Here is a 14,464-nt window from a genome sequence, read left to right on the forward strand (position 1 = left end):
AAGAACGCTTTTAGATCAGGACACTTTAGCTGAAAGAGAGATGGAGCAGATTTATCTTTGCTAATATGTTGGATTCATGTTACTGTAATGTGTAAACATTATCAAACAATTACCTGTGGACCCCCGAGGAGTCATAGACCCCCTGTTGACGACCCGTGCTTTGGATGTTAAATCGAACTATTATATAGAATATTAACTCCTTCATTTGTTTCTCTTACTGAGCTTGCGACGCTCAGTAACTGCACATAGATGCAACAAACATTAGCTTATTTTGGAAGATAGAGGTGATGTGAATTATTGTAACAAAACCTAAGAACACAAGATTTCACAAATGTAAGCACATGGATGTTCACAACTTTCCTTTGTGTTATGAGAAGTATGGGAAAAAATGACCATGAAGTGGCATCAGATTTGATTCAGTATTCTGAAGCTGGAAAATGTCCCATAATGTCTCTTAAATCACATTAGAATATAATTCTTAGGTAGAAAGTGTTTAATGTAGCTGCTAACAAAGAGCCTGGTTCATTTATAATTGAACAGTGTGTCTACGCAAAGTAAACTTTCTTTTTAAAGTAAATGAGTGATTAAGTGTGCACACCCGACCGTTTCAACATGCTATGTATCAATTTCATTATGTATTCACTTTTATTAAAGCCGTTAATTCAGCGTCATTAAAATATTCAGCATCTAATCTGTCAAAGTGCTCTCAATCTGTCAAACAAAGACGTACAGGGACCTCCCTTATTTTGTTGCCATCAATCTTATTGTAGGTGGGCAGGATTAGCCACCTTTAAATGCCAGCATAAATCTTTATAAATCATTTGTGTATCTACTAGCAAGTGGTGTCAACACTAACGATGAATGCGTCCTGTTCAAGTGTCCCAGTGACCCATGACAGTGTGACGGTGAGCCAGCATTCACAATATCAGGTGCCTGAAACTGAAGCAGCTAAATGGAGTTCAACCATCATTTATTTTATTATTTAAACCAGGGCTTTTATTAATGTGACATGCCAAAATGTCTTCCTTGAAAATAGCCACTTTGTTAAAATATCACATAATGTCCTTAATCTCATTCTTGCAACAACCTAATGCATATCTAATGCATAAACATGCCTTAGAGGAGAACAATACCAGTGGGATTGTAAATCATAAAAACTAACACTGTTATTATCTTTGCACATGTATTATTGTCCTTTTCCCTTACATACCTTCTTCTTTTTTTTAGGTTTTAAACTGTATTTGTACATTCCTGTTATATGTAAGTTGTTAGAAGGGTAAATATAAAGTTTTAAAGTAAGGGGTCTGCAGAAACCTTTCTTTGTTCTCTGATCATCCTTAAGTCTGTATTCAATGTCTTCCTTTTAAGACAATCGATCTGTGTCACTCCTTTCTTAGTTGTCCTCACAGTTCTGTCGTTTCTGACATTCAGGTCGTCCATTTAATTTTTTCCTGTTGTACATTCATCCGTGGATGATTTTGTTTCTATGGTAAATTTGATTTGAAATAAAAAATACATTTTCTATTTTCCTATTTTCTATTGTCAGTGGTTGTGTGTGTGGGCTGGAGGTCTTACTTCTCTATTTGTAGAGTGAACCTCTACTGTAAAATGTTGGGTTTAAGATACCTTAGAGATTCCCAAATTTAGACACTGTAGATACTAAACCATTATTAACAACGTAGATGCTCTACCACAAGGGAAAGGTTACACAAACATTGCTGTTCATGTCCTGCCGTTCTGTTGTTTCTGACATTCAGTAATCCCCTTTAATTGGGTTAAATTTGTGTAAAATCACTTGATGCTTGAGTTGCTCAGCTCACGTGACGTGTGTAGACGTGTGTTTGTGTGTCCTGTATCTTTCTGTGGATCAGTTTTAGAACTTGAGAGTGAAGACTTTGGGAAGTGTCTTCACTTTTTCAAAAGAGCTTTTTTTCGGGTTAAGACTTGATGAAGGTTAGAATCAGATTTGGGTTAGTGTAAGCATGTAGGCGCGGATGTCAAGGTTATGGTTAGGGGCCAGAGGATGCATTATATTAACGTGTGTCCTCACAAGTATGGGGACGAAATAAAAATGTGTGCTGTTTGTGTCTTGGTGAGCGTTTCCATAATTAGCTGTAGTATCTCAGTGCTTCATCATGGGAATACTTCCTGGAACGTCTTCTCTCTGTGCGGAATATTGATCAGTACATTAGTGTGCTGCCATGACTGTGAGCAGCCAGACAAACTGTTCCCTCACTGGAGTCACTCTGCATAAGAGCCTCCACTCAATGACTGACAGTCAAGATAAATGTGAAGCATACCGCGTGTGCCCCCTGCAGACCCACTAATGTTACATTTCACATATTGGCCTTCTTCATACACTATATTCGTCGTCATTATAAAGCTAATATTTATTGTAACATTTAGTCATTTTCATGCACATGTCTCATCGTGTCTGGATGTTCTCAGTGAATTCTGCTTCTACTGATACTGCTGTTGCTCTTTTGCACGGCATGTTGCTGTTGTGCATTCATTCATACATTTCTACTTGATCCAGATTTATCGACCTATATTGTTTTTGAGTCCAAAAGAAATTCCTTTGCTTAATTCTCTTGTCTCACCTAAATTCCCACAATAAAAATTAAAACACATTGTTCAAAGCATGTACACCAGACACCAGGTGAGTTTAAGAGTAGGAACATCATCTTCCTTCCTAAAGTAGCTTAGCTGACACCTATGAAAAATAGTGAAAGAAAACATTGGTGACAAGTTTGGATGTAAGCCCACTTACAGAAATAACAACATATTTCTTATTAAGAAAAATGTTAAGTTAACTTTGCTAGCAACATAACATGGTCTCCTAAAACTTACGTGTCACGGTGCAGTGAAGGTGAGGACCCAAATGCAGTACACTGGACGATGACTTTAACAAAAACACAAGCTTTATTGAAAACAAAGCCGAAGCAAACAAAATACAAAGTAACAAAACAACACAAACCGAGCAGGACATGAGCAGGACATGAGCAGGACATGAGCAGGACACGAGCAGGACACGAGCAGGACACGAGCAGGACACGAGCAGGACACGAGCAGGACACGAGCAGGACACGAGCAGGACACGAGCAGGACACGATGTAACATGAATGACAATCCCACAAAACACACCGGGGCAGACAGGGATAAATACACAGACACCAAACGAGGGAACAAGACACAGCTGGGGAGAAAGGCAGAAACACAAGGGCAGAGTAAATGGACACAAGATGGATGGATGTAATTTAGATTAGATTACAAACGTACTTATCCTAAGCCAAACCATGATTTTTTGTTAAACCTAACCAAGTTGTTGCGTTATTTGTCTTATTTTGTTTTAATTCAGTACGTTGTAAAAACACATGTGTAAAACTGCGACCGTAATATGTCGCAAAATGTAATTGAGAATGCAGTTTAGTTGTATGGGAACAAGAGATACGCGGATCAGCTCTGGTGTCATCCGAATCCGCATGTATGCATAAATCAAAGCGACCCACCCGAAGGAAGTTAGACACCCGCACCCATCCCCACCCCCACGGACACTCCACCTCTATATGTGATGTATGTAAGCGTGATGAAACATTACACTAAAGTAGACTGCTTTTAAATACATGCAAAATGTATCAGTGTTTCCCATACATAACATCACACACCACTTGACTTGAGCGGGCTGCCCCGGTGTGCATTGTTAGGCAACAGCTTCTGTCCATGACTACTTCCTGTCAGCTGATGTCCTTCACATACACTGCAACAGGAAAGGCAGAGGAGGAGATGCAAAAGGGCCTTGCTTCGTAGGCTGTCGGCTATAGTATAGGTTACATTAATTAGCACAATCACACACAAATGTAAGTGTTGTTCACATCTCTCATCTCTTATCACTTCCACTTCTTGTTTTTGAAAAGCACTTTGTAACCTGGTACATTGAAATATAATAAACTCATCTATTATTTCCCCCCTCTCTTGTTGTGTCAGTTCCCAACACTCTACATCCATCTTATCCTCATCCTCACCCTGAGTTTCTACAAACACTCCTACTGATGTGTGTTCGCCCCCATCCTCTCCCTCCTTTGCTCCTTCACTTTCCCGTGAATGGCTGCAGACCCTGACAATGGACAGGTCTATTAAAAGCTGTGTACATGTCCCTGTGTGGAGGTGAATATGTATTCTGCAGGAGCATGTGAGGCTGTCTAATGTACTACATGTGGTTTTTCGTGTGTGTATACAGTCTATGTGTTAATGTTTATGCAGCCTGTTCCCGAGACAGAGAAAGTGAGCTGATAAGGCCAGACCACAGCACCGAACCACAAACATCTTCTGATGCCTGCGGTGGGCTTCATTTACTTTACGTTACATGTGACATTTCTAGCCACTCTTAGCCAATTAAAGCTCATGGCAAATGCATTCAACCTCACTTTGATGTAATAAAGGCACATGTAACCATGTCAGACTTGTATTTTTATAATAGACCTCCCACAGTTTGTCCAAAGTGAGTGAAATTGTGCAATGAAAGATCTGGGCTTCTGTCATTTTTAGAAGCAGCTGTTATGCTTCTCCTCCTACTGTGCTGTTACACTCCCCCACTGTGTTCTATAGCTGGTGTTTATGGATCCAATTTTGTCACAAAGAAAACAAGGAAATAGTTGATATTTGAGTTTGTCAGTTCTTGTGAAGTGTCCATATCCATATATCCAACTTGCAGGGTTGCATGAGATCAACAAATTAAAATCAAGCGCAAGGTAACAAGTGCAAATTCGTAATAGCTGTGACCATGTACGCACATGCATCCACACGTTCATACATTCACACACACAACCTTACAAACACTTGACCTCCATACCAAATGTCAGCCTCCGACGGCGAAAACCAAGTGTGGGCTGACCGATGTAGAAAGAAATGAACTTCACAACAGTTTGTCATGTTGTTCCTCACCTTTTCCTCGTCAGTTGTTTTACTGTATCAGGACACCTCATTGTGTGTTGTCACTTACAGGGACATTCCCATATTATTTAAAATGGACATTCATTTCCATACATAATTAATGTGAGGAAATGCTAATGTGGGCCCCCATTTGTTTTTAGGCTTTACGTTGACAAACTTGTGCAATGGAGTCAAATGGAGGGCTGGGACACTAATGTTTCACCCCACTTCACAATACAGTATATGCTACATACATATGCTACAGTGTATACAGTTTACCATATTGGTCTCACTTGCAGTGTTGTTGCCAGCAGTACAGGACTGTGGCTAGTTGCCCTGGACAATTCCCAGGTTATGTATTATATTACAGGTCATTTAGCTGTAAGTCGCTCTTGTCCAGAGCGACTTACAGTGAACTAACTACAGGGACAGTCTCCCTGGAGCAACTCAGGATTAAGTGCGTTGCTCAGGGGCACAATGGTGGGTACAATGCTGGTTTGGAAGGCGTACCACCAGACCACTAGGCTATCACCACCCTGCACATGTATGACTGTGCAGCAGCATGGTGAAGGAACACTGCATACATTTGAGCCAAAACAACTTCCTGTATATAGAGGCACACATTTATATATGTTATTGGGATGTAGTTTTTAAGTTGTTTTTACTGTATTGAGTAAAATGTCTGCCGATGTTACGAATCACACCTCGAGTTTTGTCTGTGAAGCAGCGTTAACAACCTGTACTTGTAGTGCTTGGAGAGCTGAGACATGAATATTTTATGTTGACAGCTGGCCGGCGTGTGTGTGTGAGTATGTACTGTATGTGTGTGTGTTTTTGAGTGTGAATGTGTGTGTATCCATGTCACACTTTGCATGCGACAGCCACAGGAAATAGCTCAAACTGTCATCAAGGCCTAAAGTGTTACACTTCCTTTTTCTTCTCTCGACTGATGTTAGAACGGTGACTCCTTTTCAAAGGTTAGTGTGTGTTAGTGTGTGTGTTTGTGTAGGGTTTACAGAGAGACAGTGAGTGGGCGTGACACCAATCAAAAGAGAAAGTGTAAAGATGAAGGTATGCATACTGTTTGTATTATCCACCTGCACACATGTTTCTTCTTAATAGATTAATTGGTTCTTTAAGTACTGTATCCTTTATAATGTAAGACACTAATCAGACGAGGGTATGAGGTGCAGGTGGAGGGATGGACGGAGAAGCTTGGGTCATTTGTGAGACATGTATGCACTGAGATGGTAATTTGCGCTGTACCCATATGTTTTTATTTAATCAGTTTTCTTTTCTTTTATTCATTGATTTTATACATTCACCACAGTTCAAGTTACACTACAGATACACTTACAGTTCAATATCTTACAGTGTTATCGGTTGTATGCTGTATGTTATGTGTGATTGTGACAAAGTGACAAATAAAGATTTTGAATATTAAATGTGTTGTTTGGACCAAATTACTGCTAAAATAAATATTTTATTATTAATTAAATACATTATTATTATTATTATTATTATTATTATTATTATTATATTATTATTATTATTATTATTATTATTATAGTATGTCTTGTTTTAATTTTTATCACACTTGGCATACATAGGTCATTTTTTACCCAACATTATAGGTCAATACGGGTCATTTTCTACCCATGTTGTGCCTTAGAAGGGGTTTGGATAGCTTGTGTATCAAAGGGTTAAGCAGGAGAAAAGGCAGGGAGCTGATTTGATTGGCTGGGAAACTCTGGGAGCAGAGAAGGACTAACGAGGCTGATTCAGAACAGGTGTGTAGATGGGCAATAGACTGAAAGGCAGCACAGGAACAACACACACAGTTAAGGGTACATTTGAGCCTAAATACAATGTAACCTTTAAGCTGTGAACGTCTTTTTGACAATATTAAATGTCTATCTTAGTTTGAGCAGTGTGCAACTAAATGTTTGTGGAGAGCTGCACTGTGCGTGTTTCATGAGGGATGTTGAGATGGACAAAAGAGAGACCCTAATAGATTTCATCCTCGACACTGTTTTATTTCTTTGATTGGATTTTGGTCCTCCCGCCTCCTCTCCGGTCATCTCTTTGTGTCTCCAGGCTAATTAATGACAAATTAGATTAGACTCACAGTGAACTCTGCTCTGATCAACTTCCACTCCTACAGCTGCATGATATGCGCTCAGTATCATACTCCCAACTTTTTTGACAGTTGGCGTTCAGTTTTATTCATTTAATTGTTTTGTTCTCTACCGTGCTAATTTGTCTAGCCAGTCGATAAAGGTTACGACTAACTTGGTGGCTAGCATGGAACGCTCCAACAAAAACTCACTAACACTAAATAGAACGATTATTCCTGATTAAAGAGTCCTACCCGGGTCAGTGGATTAACAGGCAACCTCCAAGATTTGTGGCACTCTAACTACACAGTGGTGCACCAAAGATGGCCAAGACGAGGTAGTAATAGCGGTATTATTTTTGTCATCGCGATTGAAAAGTCCACAAAATTATTTTTAATTTTAGTATCAGTTCAACAGTTTAATTAACACATGGTGAACTCAAATGTAAGGTTCTTCTGTGTGTGTGTGTGTGTGTGTGTGTGTGTGTGTGTGTGTGTGTGTGTGTGTGTGTGGCTGGATAAGTGAATGGAGAGACGGCAACAAAGAAAGGAAGACAGAAATGTGTTCAAGGAAATCAGTCCTGCAGGTTTGAGGATAGCTGAGCTCCTTAAAATAAGCTGGGGATGAGAGGCAGCAGTCATGGTCTGCAGTGTGTGTGTGTGTGTGTGTGCGTGTGCGCGTGAGCTTGCGTGCATGCGTGTGTTGGAAAGCAGATTTTCTAGTCTTGGGTAAAAGCATGTCTTTGGGTGTGCATGCATTTACATACTTGTAGTTGACTTGTGTGCCATACATTTTACAAGTAGGTAACTTGACACTCCCATCAATACGATTCTGCCTGCTTCCATGTTATATAAAGGAGCTACATCTCTAATCACACAATATTCAGTTGTGGCTTTTCAAATTGATTTGAGTAATTTGCATTTTGCTGCTTTACCTCTACTTTGTGACCCTTTGTATAGGGACTTTACAAATATAGCCCACTAAACAAAATAACTAATGGCTGTATCAAACATGGAATAATGATGTTCTCTCTTATGAGAAAAAACATCAATAGTGAGTTATGTTGTTATGAAGAACACTCAATTCTGCCTCCAACCAACATGCAACATTAGTTTCTTTTAATCATGAACAACATTGTTACTTAACCAAAACATGTCATTTTAGTTACCTTAAAGTGTAAGTGAAATCACATTTAGTCATCCCTTTTTTTGTCAATGTGTTTTTTTTTTTTTTGTCAATGGATTTTTATTATTAAGAGGAAGAAACAAAGTGTAAAAGAGACATTTTAGAAATACTAATCAATGGTGATTTTCTCTGCTAACTGGAGGGGCATGTCTTTGTTTGATTGACAGCGGTTGGCAGGCTGAGCACTGGCAGGGGAACAAGAGGCAAAGTAAACAAACTTACACCGTACCTTTACATATCATATGTGGAGAGCTTTTTCTGTAGTTATCTATCCCAGTTAGTGACTGACATTACCAGAGCCCTTTCTTTGTTTGGTGGCTCGATCGACAAGCTAAGGTGCAAGACAAGATGTGTGTTCATGTTCGTAAGTTAGATAAGAAGAAGACTTTATAGCGGGAAAGCTATTGTGGGTTGTTGTTCTGTGGCTCTTGGGTTGCGTAGCTGCTGTCTGGCTATTAGTCAGTGTGAGCGTCTGTCTATGATAGAATGGCGATTTTATGGCTTTACACTAATAAGATGTAAAAAGAAACAATTTTATTTGCTGTATATAAACGCGTCTACATAAACTGAGAACTAACAGTCTTCTGACAGATTGATAACTTCTTCAAAGGAGACCACAGGACATGTGGTTTGCTGAGCAGATATGCATGCTCTAGCAGAAATAAAACATGCAAATTAAATTCAGTTGAAATAGATAATCTCTTGAAATATTGAAAGGCTCATTTTAAAACATTACAAGTGCCTCCTTCAATCCGAGTGCGTCTACATATTAACTCAACTCAACTTCAACATCAACTCAGACTTTAGAGGATCTATTATTTGAAAAGTTAGTTCAAGTTATATGTAACACAAGTACATGTCAAGGAATTGTTTATTCACTGCTCATTGTTTGAATATTATCAAATTAAACAATTGCAGTTGTGACATGTAATGGTACACATTTCTTCTTTATTTTATAAGAACATTGTTTTGTGATGTATGCATAAACCAATTTGAAACTTCAAATACAAAACAGAAACAGGCAGGAATAGACTCAAATGTGTTTCTGCAGAAATGAGTTTTTCAGGAAAGCTTTTTAGTACTTAGTGTAGAGTGTAGGAGAGTGCAGAGTCAGCATCATTCGGGGTTGTCAGGGCTCATTTGCCTCCTTTCAGAAAAGACATTTGCAGCCACTTATTTGTGTAATAACTTCCACAGGCCTGAAAATTGCCTGAGCTGGCCGCCATACCATATGCAAACTGACTGGTTTGTGAACCATACACAGGAAGTAGTAAATGTGCTTTAACTTGAGGGGACACCTGTTCTCTAATGCTTAGAGGTACATAAGACAAAGCTGTCCTTTGACATTCTCGGTCAGAGCTGTGGTTGTTTACAAGTCAGACTCAGGCCTGAGTCAGTTTTGGCGGGTCGGATGATTGTGATTGCACATAAACGAGGTTGAGGCTGATGTTTTATTATTTGATTTTTATTGAGCTCCATTTGCAGAAATACTGTGTCCCAATTCTACACTATATAATTTTGTATTGCTGTAAGTATACAATAAAAGTAATGTACTTAAGGAAATAAACATGAAAGGATAAATGTTTAATTAATAATATTTTTACATAAAATGAATCTATTTCAGTTTCAGGATCCTGGTATTGTTTATGCTAGCTCATTGTCACTGGTGTCACCCTCATGGCTTACTGTGACACAACAGAGCCATCGTTAATGTTATTAGTAACACCTGGGCTTTTCTTGCTATATACTGTATATAAGTCAAAATGTCTGCAGTGGAAAAACTTCTTGACACAAACAGCTAATGTTTAAGACTGTTAATGATAGCAAAGATATGACAGTTGTAATATTCCACCACCAAGCTTGATATTGACTACATTTTGGGCTTGATAGCAAGTTTTTATTTTTAAATTAAACTTACTTTTCATCTGAGTGGAACTCCCTGGTTAAAGGTTAAGTGAGAAATAACTGAATACATTTTTTTTTTAAGTTTGGCTTAGTGCTGTTGCTCTGTGTGAGCGCACCCAATATATGACCTTATTACATCACATTGACACCGAGTCCTGTTGCACTCTGTTAAGAGGATATTTTGCTGAAAATGTTGCTTGAACTTAAGCCTACAGTTATACCTGCTGCCCAATAAACAGTGTACTGTCAGTGATTTTGGTAATAACCAGCAACCAGTTCAGACTGCAGTATACCAAAATAAAACAAATGCCATACTATTATTTCACAATTACCATATCCTCCTCATATTGAAATACGTAGTGTAAGGTATAATGACCTGGTGTATAAATGTACAAGAAGTGCCTGGTTAAAGAAAGTATACGTACTGTATCTATATGTAAAAAATAAAATATTTTATATATGTATATATATATATATTTACTGTATAATTATAGTGTAAGAACTGAGAATAAGCGTACGGTAGTTTATGCTACAAACTGTACATTTATTGGAGAAAGAAATAGTGTGATGTAAATCGGATGCAAACATCAGGTTCAGTATTAAAGCTACATGAAGCACACAAACCACAGCCATGCAGATAGTTTTGGTTTCATTTTTCTAGGCTTAGAAATAAAAGTTAGGTCCATAAATATTTGGACATTGACACAATTTTCATCATTTTGGCTCTGTACACGACCACAATGGACTTGAAATTAAACAATCAATATGTACTTTAAGTGCAGCCTTTCAGCTTTAATTTGAGGGTATTTACATACAAATCAGATGAATGGTGGAGGAATTACAACACATTTTGTACGTGGTATACCCTTTTTAAGGGACCAAAAGTAATTGGACAAAGTAACATAATCATAAATCAAATTGTCACTTTTAATATTTGGTTGCAAATCTTTGCAGTCAATGACAGCCTGAAGTCTGGAACCCATAGACATCAGCAGACGCTGGGTTTGGTCCCTGGTGATGCTCTGCCAGGCCTCTACTGCAGCTGTCTTCACTTCCTGCTTGTTCTTTGGGCAGTTTCCCTTCAGTTTTGTCTTCAGCAAGTGAAATGCATGCTCAATTGGATTCAGGTCAGGTGACTGACTTGGCCATTGCAGAACATTCCACTTCTTTGCCTTAAAAATCTCTTTGGTTGCTTTGGGTCATTGTCCATCTGCACTGTGAAGCGCTGTCCAATGAGTTCTGAAGCATTTGGCTGAATATGAGCAGATAATATTGCCCGAAACACTTTAGAGTTCATCCTGCTGCTTTTGTCAGCAGTCACATCATCAATAAATACAAGGGAACCAGTTCCATTGGCAGCCATACATGCCCACGCCATAACACGACCACCACCATGCTTCACTGATGAGGTGGTGTGCTTTGGATCATGAGCAGTTCCTTCCCTTCTCCATACTCTTCTCTTCCCATTATTCTGGTACAAGTTGATCTTTGTCTCATCTGTCGATAGGATGTTGTTCCAGAACTTTACAGGCTTTTTTAGATGCATTTTAGAAAACTCTAATCTGGTCTTCTTGTTTTTGAAGCTCACCAATGGTTTACATGGTGTGGTGAACCCTCTGTATTTACTCTTGTGAAGTCTTCTCTTCATTGTTGACTTTGACACAGATACACCTACCTCCTGGAGAGTGTTCTTGATCTGGTCAACTGTTGTGAAGGGCTTTTTCTTCATCAGGAGAATAATTCTTCTGTCATCCACCACAGTTGTCTTCCATGGTCTTCAAGATCTTTTGGTGTTGCTGAGCTCACCAGTGCGTTCTTTCTTTTTAAGATTTGGCCACACCTAATGCTTTTGTTATTTCTCTGATGGGTTTGTTTTGATGTTACAGCCTAATGATGGCTTGCTTCACTGATAGTGACAGCTCTTTAGACTTCCTATTGAGAGTTGACCTAAACAAATTCCAAAAGCAAATACTACACTTGAAATGAACTCTAGACCTTTTAGCTGCTCCTTGTAAATGAACTAGCAAGGAAATAACACACACCTGGCTATGGAACAGCTGAGCAGCCAATTGTCCAATTGCTTTTGGTCCCTTAAAAAGGGGATACCACGTATAAAATGTGTTGTAATTCCTCCACCATTCATCTGATTTGGATGTAAATACCCTCAAATTAAAGCTGAAAGTCTGCACTTAAAGTACATATTGAGTGTGTAATTTCAAGTCCATTGTGGTGGTGTACAGAGCCAAAATTATGAAAATTGTGTCAATGTCCAAATATTTATGGACCTAACTGTATATGCATGTCTTTCCGCTGCTACCTCATTACAATATACCTCATTGTGAACACAGGACTCAGGTGTGTAAAGGGTTCACTGGTTATAACCACAGTGAAGCAGAAGTAGATATTCTGTGCTGCTGTGCTGTTGATTAAGCTTGACATGATGAGAGCTGAAGAGCTTCCTGGATTAAAAAACTGCTGACTCCTCTCCCTCCATGTTCGCTCCCTCTCCATCTTCTCCTTGCTCTTTCCCTTCCCTCCATCCCTCGCGTTATCCCTCATGCATTCAAGGGTCTCTTGTGATGTTGCTTATAAAGCAGAGGGATAGACAGGGACTCATTAAAATCAGCCTACTTCTCTTTCTCCCTATCTACCTCTCTTCATCTCCCTCTCGCCATCTTCATCAGATGTAATTATGGCAGTACAAAGTGGGAGGAGCCTGTACAGCAAAATTATACTTTCAAATCTCCTTCAGCTTCAGCTATTCGAGGAACGAGACCTACATTTCCAAGCTGATCAGAGAGAGAACAGAAAAATGAGGGTAAAGACGGAGAAAGGAAAAATGGGAAAGTGTAGGGGGGATGTGAAGAAGAGAAAAAAAAACAGGGAAAAGAGAAGCAGAGAGGAGAGGAAAGACAGCTACAAAGAGAATATGTTAAGGAGGATGTCAGGCTGTAACAGTGGCTGTAGCCTGCTGAGTTAACAGAACATGGGATCAGTAATGCTGTCAAACTAGAAAATGCCAGACTGCAAAGCAGGATTGTACAGCACAGTGGGAGGAAGTGCTTAGTTAGGGTACGTGACTGATGCAGACATTTCTTTTTTCACGTCTTCCCTTCAAATTCAAGGAGCCAACTTGTCCTTTAGCAAAAAAAATCAGGAGAGGGGGGTGGTGGGGGGGGGGGGGGGGGGGGGTAGTGGGTAGCGGGCGGGGTGATTCAGTACATTTGCGCATTGCATTGTGGGAAGGAAAGGGGATGGGAGCAACGCTTGAATCGTGCATAGATTTACTAGCTTTGGTCTGGCTGCAGAGGAGCTAAAATAGCACGATTTATGGCAGCTGGGTGGCTGTGGTGGATGCAAAGCTACAGTAGGACAGACAGGACGAGAGCAGGTTGACTCAGTTCAGAGAGGAGCTGTGTGTTTTTTTGCAGTCGGAAGAAATTAGAGAGCAAAGCAAGGTCCGGACACAAGGGAGTATCAGCTCTCATCTGGAGGCAGAAGAGAAGGAAGGAGGAAGACATGGAGAAGAGGAGGAGGAGGGGTGATGTTTTTATTTTTTATTTTTAGACGCTGAAGGGTGTTTCGTATTCAGTTCATTTGACTGTGTGTGTCTCTTATTATATCTGTTTGTGTCTCGCTCGTGTCACTTCATGTGCATACCTGTGTACCCGTGTGGATTTATATGTGTGTTTCTGTGAGAGATGTAATGCTTTTTCACTTGTGCGGCTTTGGCTCAGCAATCACTCAGCGCTGCAGTCAATTTGTGGTTGATTTACCTCTCTCTCCCTCTATTTCTAGTTGATTACAACTATTCTTTGTGCACTTATGTTTTCCACGGGAAGAAACATGGACCATGTTCTGTGTGTAGCCATCCAAATGCACTCTCTCTATTATCTGCAGCTTTGAAGTTGGCTGAATGAATACAGTGTCCATGTGGTTTAAATGAGACTTCGGTGCACCTTGTCTGAGTCACCCATGATATTTTAAGTAATCTATATCAATTAGCCTTGAAAGGGAAAATCAATTCATCATACTGACGTTTTATATATAGTGTCTTATCTCCATAAATTATCTTCTCCTTTTCTTTTGTTTAATTGATTAAACTTTTACATGGCTAAAGCAAACATTAATTGTAACCTCATCTACCTTACTGGCCTAGTAAGCCAAGCAGAACCTTATTTGAAAATCCAGTGAAGATCCAAAAGATATCACGTTAAATTTGGGGAATTATGTATAAGATGATGCACAATACATCTAGAATATTTCCATTTTGATGGATTGGTACAGTCATAAAAACAAATAATAAATAATATTTCACTCACTTTAGA

The 14,464-nt window shown here is 39.3% G+C and overlaps 1 protein-coding gene across 1 annotated transcript in view; it reads left to right on the forward strand.

The window, feature by feature from the left end:
• bsna (bassoon presynaptic cytomatrix protein a) overlaps positions 1-14,464 on the forward strand; it is a 119,093-nt gene that overhangs the window by 21,954 nt on the left and 82,675 nt on the right. The gene's annotated exons all lie outside the window — the stretch shown is intronic.

Source organism: Cottoperca gobio, chromosome 7 (genome assembly GCF_900634415.1).
Source record: "Cottoperca gobio chromosome 7, fCotGob3.1, whole genome shotgun sequence".
NCBI classification, from domain to species: domain Eukaryota; kingdom Metazoa; phylum Chordata; class Actinopteri; order Perciformes; family Bovichtidae; genus Cottoperca; species Cottoperca gobio.